Raw genomic sequence first — 8,359 nt, forward strand, 5'->3', positions numbered from 1 at the left:
ACCTGATATTACCCAACTTATAAGTTTTGCTGTTCAGGTAAATGTAAAGTCATAAGTATTCTTTTATCTTTTTGTTTGATTGTTGGGAATTTTCTAATTGATTGCAGTATCTCTAGGATTATAGGATTGTAAAATCTATAGGATTATGGATACTTACTCTTTTGCATGCAAAACATTTTTATTTAGTCAAATTTATAGTTTTTTTCTTCTCTGTATTCTGTATTTTGGGCCTTGGCCTTCCCGGCTCCAAGATCAGAAGATAAAAAAAGAAACTCCACTGCTTTCTTCTAGTAGTTATATTATTATTATTGTTTTGGTGTTGTTGCTGTTTACCTTTGGTCCTTTGATCTATCTGCATTTCATTAGATATAAGAAATGAGGTAGGAATCCAACTTTGCTTTTTCCCAATGGTTACCTAATTATCCCAATACAATTTATTGAACAATCCATCTTTTTTTAAATTCAAAGAGCAATTTTATTTTTTCCTTTGCAATATTTTCATATATTACTTTTTTTTTTTTTTTTTAGTTTTGAGAGTTCTTTATATAATCTGGATACAAGTTCTCTATCAAATACGTGATTTGCAAATACTTCCCCCCAGTTTGTGACTTGTCTTTTCACCTCTTAGAAGTGTCTTTTGAAAGCACAGTTTCTTAATTTTGGTAAAGTCCAATTTATCATTTTATGTCTTTTATGGACCATGCTTTTAATGTCACGTCTAAGAGATTTTTTTCTAACCAAAGGTCACAAAGATTTTCTCTTATGTTTTCTCCTGGAAGTTTTATATTTTACATTTAGCTTTGTGATCAATTTTGAATTAATTTTTGTGTATGATGCAAGGTGTGGATTGACATTCTTTTTCTGGGCGTGTAGATATCCAACTGTTCTATATTAAAAAGACTATCCCTTCTCTATTGTACTGCCTTTGCACATTTGTCAACAATCAGTTGACCATATGTATGTGGATCTATTTATGAACTCCCTATTCTGTTCCATTGATCTACTTATCTTTTTTTTATGCATATGTTACAGTCTTGATTACTGTAGCTTTATAATAAATCTTGAATTTATATAACATACATCTTTCAATTTTATTCTCCTTTTTCACAGTTGTTTTGGCTGTTCTAGGTATTTTACATTTCCATATAATGTTTAGAATCAGATTGTCAATTTCTATAAAAAAAGAAAAGATTGCTGTGATTTTGTTTGGGATTGCATTGAATCTTTAGATCAATTTTGGTAGAATTGAAATCTTATCAATACTGAGCTTTCCAATCCATGAACAATGTATACCTCCCCATTTATTTTGGTCTTCTTTAATTCATCTGAGCAATGTTTTGTAGTTTTCAGAGCACATCTTTTTTTTTTTCTGGCCGCTCCGCCCAGCATGTGGGATCTTAGTTCCCCGCACCAAGGATTGAACCCACGCCCCCTGCATTGGAAGCGTGGAGTCCTAACCACTGGACTGCCAAGGAAGTCCCTCAGTGCACATCGTTTGTCAGACTTACCTTAAATATTTTATATTTCTGATGCTATTATAAATGGTATTTTTAAATTTAATTTTTTGAGTGTTCGTTGCTAATGTTATGGGTTAAATTGTGTCCCCCCCACTGCAAGAGATATGTTAAAATTCTAACCTCCAGTACCTATGAATGTCAACTGATTTGGAAATAGGGTCTTTGCAGATGTAATTAGAGTTAAGATGAGGTCATACTTAAGTAGGGTGGGGCCTTAATCCAATATGATTGATGTCTTTATAAGAAAAGGGAAATTTGGATCCAGACATGCAGAGAGGGAAGATGATGTAAAAATCCACAGGGAACAGATGGCTGTGTGACAACAGAGGTAGAGATTGGAGTGATGCATTTACAAGCCAAGGAACCCATGGCTTGCCAGAAAACAACAGAAGCTAAAAAAGGCAAGGAAGGATTCTCTCCTAGATCCTTCAGAGGGAACATGGTCCTGTCAATACCTTGATATCAGATCCCTAGCCTCCAGAACTGTGAGAGAATACATTTCTGCTGTTTTAAACCATCCCAGTTTGTGATACTTTGTTATGGGCAGCTCTAGGAAACTAATAAAGCTAGTGTGTAGAAATATAATTGATTTTTGCGTATTGATCTCGTATCTTGAAAACTTTCTAAACTCAGTTATTAGTTCTAGTAATTTTAAAAAGTATTCCATTGAATTTTCTATAAAGATGATTATGTCGTTTCTGAATAAAGACAATTTTACTTCTTCTTTTCCAATCTGGATGCCTTTTTCTTTTTTTTTTCCTTATTGCACTTGCTAGAACCTCCAGTATAATGTTGAGTGAAAGTGGTAAGAACATACATCCTTGCCTTTTTCCTCATCTTAGGAGAATCAATCTTTGAATATGATGTTATCCATAGTTTTTTGTAGATGCCCTTTATCAAGTTGAAGAAGTTCCCTTCTGTTCCAAATTTACTGAAAGTTTTTTTTTTTAATCAGAAATTGATATTGAATTTTTGTCAAATGTTTTTTGATAGATATTGAGATGACCATGTGTTTTCCTTTTTTTTTTGCTTTTTCTTTTTTTAGTCTTTTAAAATGTTTTCAATGTTTCATATGTTAAATCCATCTTGCATTTTTGGTCATGATGTATTATCCTTTTTACACAGTGATGGATTTGATTTGCTAAAACTTTGTTAAGGATTTTTGCAACTATTCATACTGGATATTGGTATGTAGTTTTCTTGTAATTTCTTTGTCTTATTCCGGTGTCAGAATAACACTGGCTTTATATAATGACTTGGGAAGTATTCCCTGTGCTTCAATTTTCTGGAAGTTTGTATAAAATTGGCATTGTTTCTTTTTAAAATATTTGGTAGAAATCACCAGTAAAGCCATTTACACCTAGTGTTTTCTTTGTGGGAATCTTTTACACTTCAATTTCTTTAATAGCTATAGGGTGATTCAGATTATCTATTTCTTCTTGAGTGAGTTTGACATTTTGGTACTTTCATGGGATTTTTACTTTCATCTAAATTGTCAGATTTATTGGCATAAAGCTGTTCATAATATTTTTCTATTATCCTTTTAATATCTTTAGAATCTGTAGTGATGTCACCTCTCTCATTACTGATATTAGTCATTTGTATTTTTTTTTCTTGTTTTTCTGATCAGTCTGGCCAGATTTATCTATTTTACCTACCTCCTCAGAGAACTAGCTGTTGACTTCATTGATTTTTCTCTATTAATTTTCTGTTTTCTATTTCATTGATTTCTACTTGATCTTTATTATTTCCTTTCTTTTACTTACTTGGGGTTTAATTTGCACTCTTCCCCTAATTTTGTAAAGTGGAAGCTTATATCTTTGACTCAAGGCTTTTTTCTTTTCTATAATAGGCTGGTAGGCCCATGAGCTGGTGAGGAGTTGTATCTGTATTTCAAGTGAAACAATTAATGCTCAGTTAATAAGATATAGTTGACAGACTACTGAACAAGACTACTGAACAGACTACTGAACAAGAAATCGGGAGACTTAGGGAATTTTGGTGTTGCCAACTAATTAGCTGTATGATTTTGGGGCAGTGGGTTTACCTGCTCCGCCCTTGTTTCCTTATCTGTAAAGTACAGAAAGATTCCTTTGACATCAAATATTCCAGTTTATCTCCTCTCAGTCTCTTCTCCTCTGTTAGGTTTCACTAGACAAACACTTACTGTTGTGTCCCACTCACTGAGCCAAGTTCTGAGGGTAGAAAGATATATAAAGCACTGTTTCTTTCACTTCAGAAGCTCACAGAACCAGCTGGGCAGACAGATATGTAAATAAGAAATTACCATACAATACCATAAAATGCAGAACTCTGGGAGCACAAAGGAGGCTCTCTGGGGAAAGGGGCATCTAACTCTGCTTGGGAAAGTTGGGGAGGAATCAAAGAGGAGACCACAGTGGAGTCTTGAAGGATGTACAGAATTTTCTAGGCAGAGCAGAGGGGGATGGGATTTCAGGCAAAGAAAACACCTCAGAAAGGAAGAGGCAGTAATAAAGCCCTAAGCTGGCAGAACAACCAGTAGATGGGTCTAGTTGGAACGTATGTGTATTGCATGTTTGGGCTTTGAATGCCCAGGAAGCAACAGGAGATAAGGCTGGAGGGGGAGACTCAAAGTCCTTACATAGAGCGCCAAGAAGTTTCGATTTCATCTTGTAGACAGTGGGGAGTCATTGAATTGTTTTAGGCAATGGAGGGGCAGTCTGATTTCTCTTTCAGAAAAATCACACTGGCAACAGATAGAAAGATAGATTGGAAGGGAATGATACAAGTTTGGAAGTGAGAAAGGTCTGAATAAGCCAAGGGATTTGGGATGGGGGAGGGAAGATAATATGTTCCCTTTAAACCTACTATATTTAAAGTACCCAAAAGAATAGGCAAGTTAAAATGTCCAGTAGGAAGCTGGAAATTTGAGTCTGATGTTCAGAAGAGAGATCTGGATTTAAGATCATTAATAAGTAAGCACTGACTGAAGGCAAGGGAGAGAATGGCATTACTTTGGGGGAGGATGTAAGGTGAGGAGTAAAGGGGCCAAAGGCTGAATTCTGGGAAATATCGATATTCAAAGTCAGGAAGAGGAAAGATATTGAGAGGATGGCTGGGTTGCAAGGAGCTGAGGAATGAAGGATAGTGGTGAGGAACCTACTCTTTTGAGAAGACTGGATGATAAGAAAAGAGAGGGCTGAAGCAAGAGGAGGGTGCAGAGTGGAGGGAGGTATTTTATTTTGCTACAAGAGTTTGAAGTTAGATACAGTAGAGACTGGGGATAATGAATGGAGTTGGGAAAGGATAAGATCTAATGAAACCTGGGGAGATTAGTCCTAGGCAAGGGAGGTGGGGGCATTCCTTGTGTCAAGAAAGGAGGAAATCTATCAAAAAAGAGTTCAATTTAGTGGTTCTCACATTAGAATCACTGAAGTAACTTAAAAAATAAATGCTAATAGCTGGGCCACAACTCGGAAGTTTCTGGTTTAGTTAGTCTGGCATGGGTCCTGGGTGTTGGTATGTTTTCAGAGCTTCCCAGGTGATTAAAATCTGCAGTCAAGGTTGAGAATCACTGGTTTAGTTGTAGGTGACTTTTTAGATTGGTGATAATAGGATGGGATCTGAGGAAGCTCACGCTTGATAAAGATTGGATGAATAGGGAGTAGTAAAGTTTGGGGATAGGTTAGGAATAGAGAAAGAGAAGGAAGTTAGAAGGGAAGGGGACTAATACTAACTTAGTGACTTTTCTGTGCCATTCATGTAGAAATGAATGAGGCTTGGTCCTTGTTCTCAAAGAGATCAGCAGCTTATCTGAGAGAGACACCTCAAAACAAACCTATTACATCCTACAGTTCTTTTTTTTAATTTTTTTTTAAGTTTTTTATTTTTAAAAATTTATTTATTTATTTATTTATTTATGGCTGCGTTGGGTCTTTGTTGCTGCACGCGGGCTTTTCTTTAGTTGTGTCGAGCAGGGGCTGCTCTTTGTTGCGGTGCACAGGCTTCTCATTGTGGTGGCTTCTCTTGTTGCGGAGCATGGGCTCTAGGCACACGGGCTTCAGTAGTTGTGGCACTCAGGCTCAGTAGTTGTGGCTCACAGGCCCTAGAGCGCAGGCTCAGTAGTTGCGGCGCACGGGCTTAAGTTGCTCCGCGGCATGTGGGATCTTCCCGGACCAGGGCTTGAATCCGTATCCCCTGCATTGGCGGGCAGATTCTCAACCACTGCGCCACAAGGGAAGCCCCATCCTACAGTTCTTAACCAGCTAAGGGTTTTTTGTTTGTTTGTTTTTTCTATTTTGTATCCTTTTTCACTAAAAGTGAAAAAAAAATCCAGTTATTTCACAGTACAAACTGGGTCTGGGAATACTTTTGTAAGCATTGAGAACAGCCTTTCTAGGAAAGCGGGTGCTGGGGAGAGAGCTCTAGTTATCCTGAGAGGTTGAACTGTCCCCAGTTTTATCAACAGGGTTACAAGAAGATGGTGGTTCTTGTCCCACATAGGGGGTTCATTACTGGGGTCCCCTGTACCTGGGAGGTGGGTGAAATTGCTAATCACTCACATTGGAAACCTTTCATGGCCATCCTGTAGGCTGTGAAGTTTCTATGTCTGAGCAAGATACTAAGGATTCCTCTTTCTCAGCAGTGGAGCTGGGAAAGGGCCCTACTTTTCACAGACTAGAAGACCTAACCTTTGACACTCTGGTATGGGCCTTACTTCCAGGAACAGCTTCTTGTGCACGGGAAGCAGGCAATTCTTCAGAGCTGGGACCTTCCCTTGGAGAGTGTCCACTGCCATGTCTTGAGCCCTTTGCATCTCCCTGGGAGACTCGACCTCCCAGGGCTCCTGAGAGGCCTGTGGTCGGCCTGTTCCATCACTGCTGCCCCAGGCCCATGAGCTGGTGAGGAGTTGAAAGAGCTTTTACTGAGGACCCTGGCTTTTGGCTGGGCGCCCCCTTCCTTGATCCCCAAAGCGCCAGGAATCCCCAAGTCATATAACAGAGAGGGGAAGTTTGATTGGGAATTGACTGGGGCACTATGGGTATGCAGAGGGTGTTCCTTCTGTTACCTTATTAGTTCCATATTATATGCAGGAATCGAGGCTTGAAGAAATTAAGAAACTTGCCCATGTGCTCCAAGCTAGGAGCTGTGCATTTGAAGTTCAACCTGTTCCACTCTGTTGTCCTTCAGGCTCCTGACCTCCCTCTGTCACTGTAGGTTGGCCTCTTTGGGAAAATCCTGGTTGGATGTCACCTCAGCATTCTCCTCCCTCCTAAAGAATTAGGCTAGTTCCCTTGGGCCCCAGGGCACATGGGCCTCTTCTTTGTGTCTCCATTTCTTCATTCTGTGAATTAAGGATGTGTGAAGTCCAGATGGGTTTCCATCCTAGGGGTGAGGATGGAGGACAGTTCAGAGAATAGCTGCATGGGACACACCACACCAATCAGATTTAATGTTGGACCTCTCCTCTGAAATCCAGTGTTTTTGTTACAGAGATATAACGGAAAGCCCCCAATCTCACCCTCAGAGAGAGAAAAGAGGGTCGTAGCTTACTGCAGTTTGATGCCTGATCTCTGTTAATCCTGACGCTTCATTTGTTGACATCCTGACTTAGGTTTCAAGCTTTAGGTGGGGAGAGGTTACAGAGCTATCTGTAATTCTGGCATCAGAAGCAGTGTTCCCTATTCTTTGGGCCCTTTTGAGGTCTGTGAAACAGGCTACCATCATGTGAACACAGTTCACAGTAAACCTGCTGGATAGTCAGGTGGGGCTGTGGCAGCTAGGACATTCCCAACACTGTGTCAAATTACACACTTGCTGCCCAGCACCGGGGGTGTGCTCTGGGTGGGCTGGGAGCACCCTAAGCCCTCTCTACCACGCTTTACCCTTCCCCAGCTCTCCTGCCAACCGTCCCCCACACCGGCAGGACCTCCAGTACAGCCCAGTGCCTGGCACATGATAGGCACCAAGCAAATGAGCACCTGAATGCATGCAGAGACTTGGGTACCTGAAATGATGATTCTGCGTATTTCATGCAGTCTTGGTGCTCAGTCACGTGCTGACCCATGATGTGGGAAGAGAGTACTGTATGAGCAAAGGCAAGGTTTGGGTGAAGAAGAGAAGTCTGTCTTCAGGCTCTCTTAAGACCTAAAGAATGACATATTGGAATGGTCACGGTGCAGATGAAGTTGACTCTGTTCTCATCTTTGGTCAGGTTAGAATGGATGACCAAAAAGTCTGACACTAAGTGTCAGAAAAAATTTTTTCATCAGAGAGGAGAAAAATCCCCAACAAGTCAGGAACAGAGAGGCTGGGAGTCTCCTACCCTGAGACTTTTTAATCACAGGGTTGGGTGAGAAGGTATCAGGACTGGAAGCCCTAAGATGTTGAGATGTTGAGAGAGCCTTGCCCTGCCAGAGATGAAGTGTGCAAAGGTGCTTTTGAAGTATTATTATTCTAGGTAAGTGCGGGTTGCACACAATACTAATGACATTATAATAATACTTTTGCTTTCACTCACTCCAAGGAGTACATGTACTTTTCACAAGCCTAGACTTTTATAGTGGGGGGTCAGTCTTGGTGGGTTCGAAGCTATTGCCCCACTTCATGAAACTCAACTGGTTTCTTGGCATACTCTAAAGCAGAAATGTCCGATTATGTCGGATACTTGTGGTGCCCTACAATCCCTGTGTAGTGCCATCAACTCCAGTGTATGTGAAACCCTGGGGCCAAGAGCCCTGCCTACTTGGGGTTAGGACCCGATAGGCTAACGCATTTTTACACTTGGAGGTTTCCTGGGAGAAGGGCCTCTCTCCCCTGCCATCCAAACTTCCCGGCGCCCTCGTCGTCTCCCTTCCCCC

Source organism: Balaenoptera acutorostrata, chromosome 1, assembly GCF_949987535.1.
Source record: "Balaenoptera acutorostrata chromosome 1, mBalAcu1.1, whole genome shotgun sequence".
Taxonomy (NCBI): domain Eukaryota; kingdom Metazoa; phylum Chordata; class Mammalia; order Artiodactyla; family Balaenopteridae; genus Balaenoptera; species Balaenoptera acutorostrata.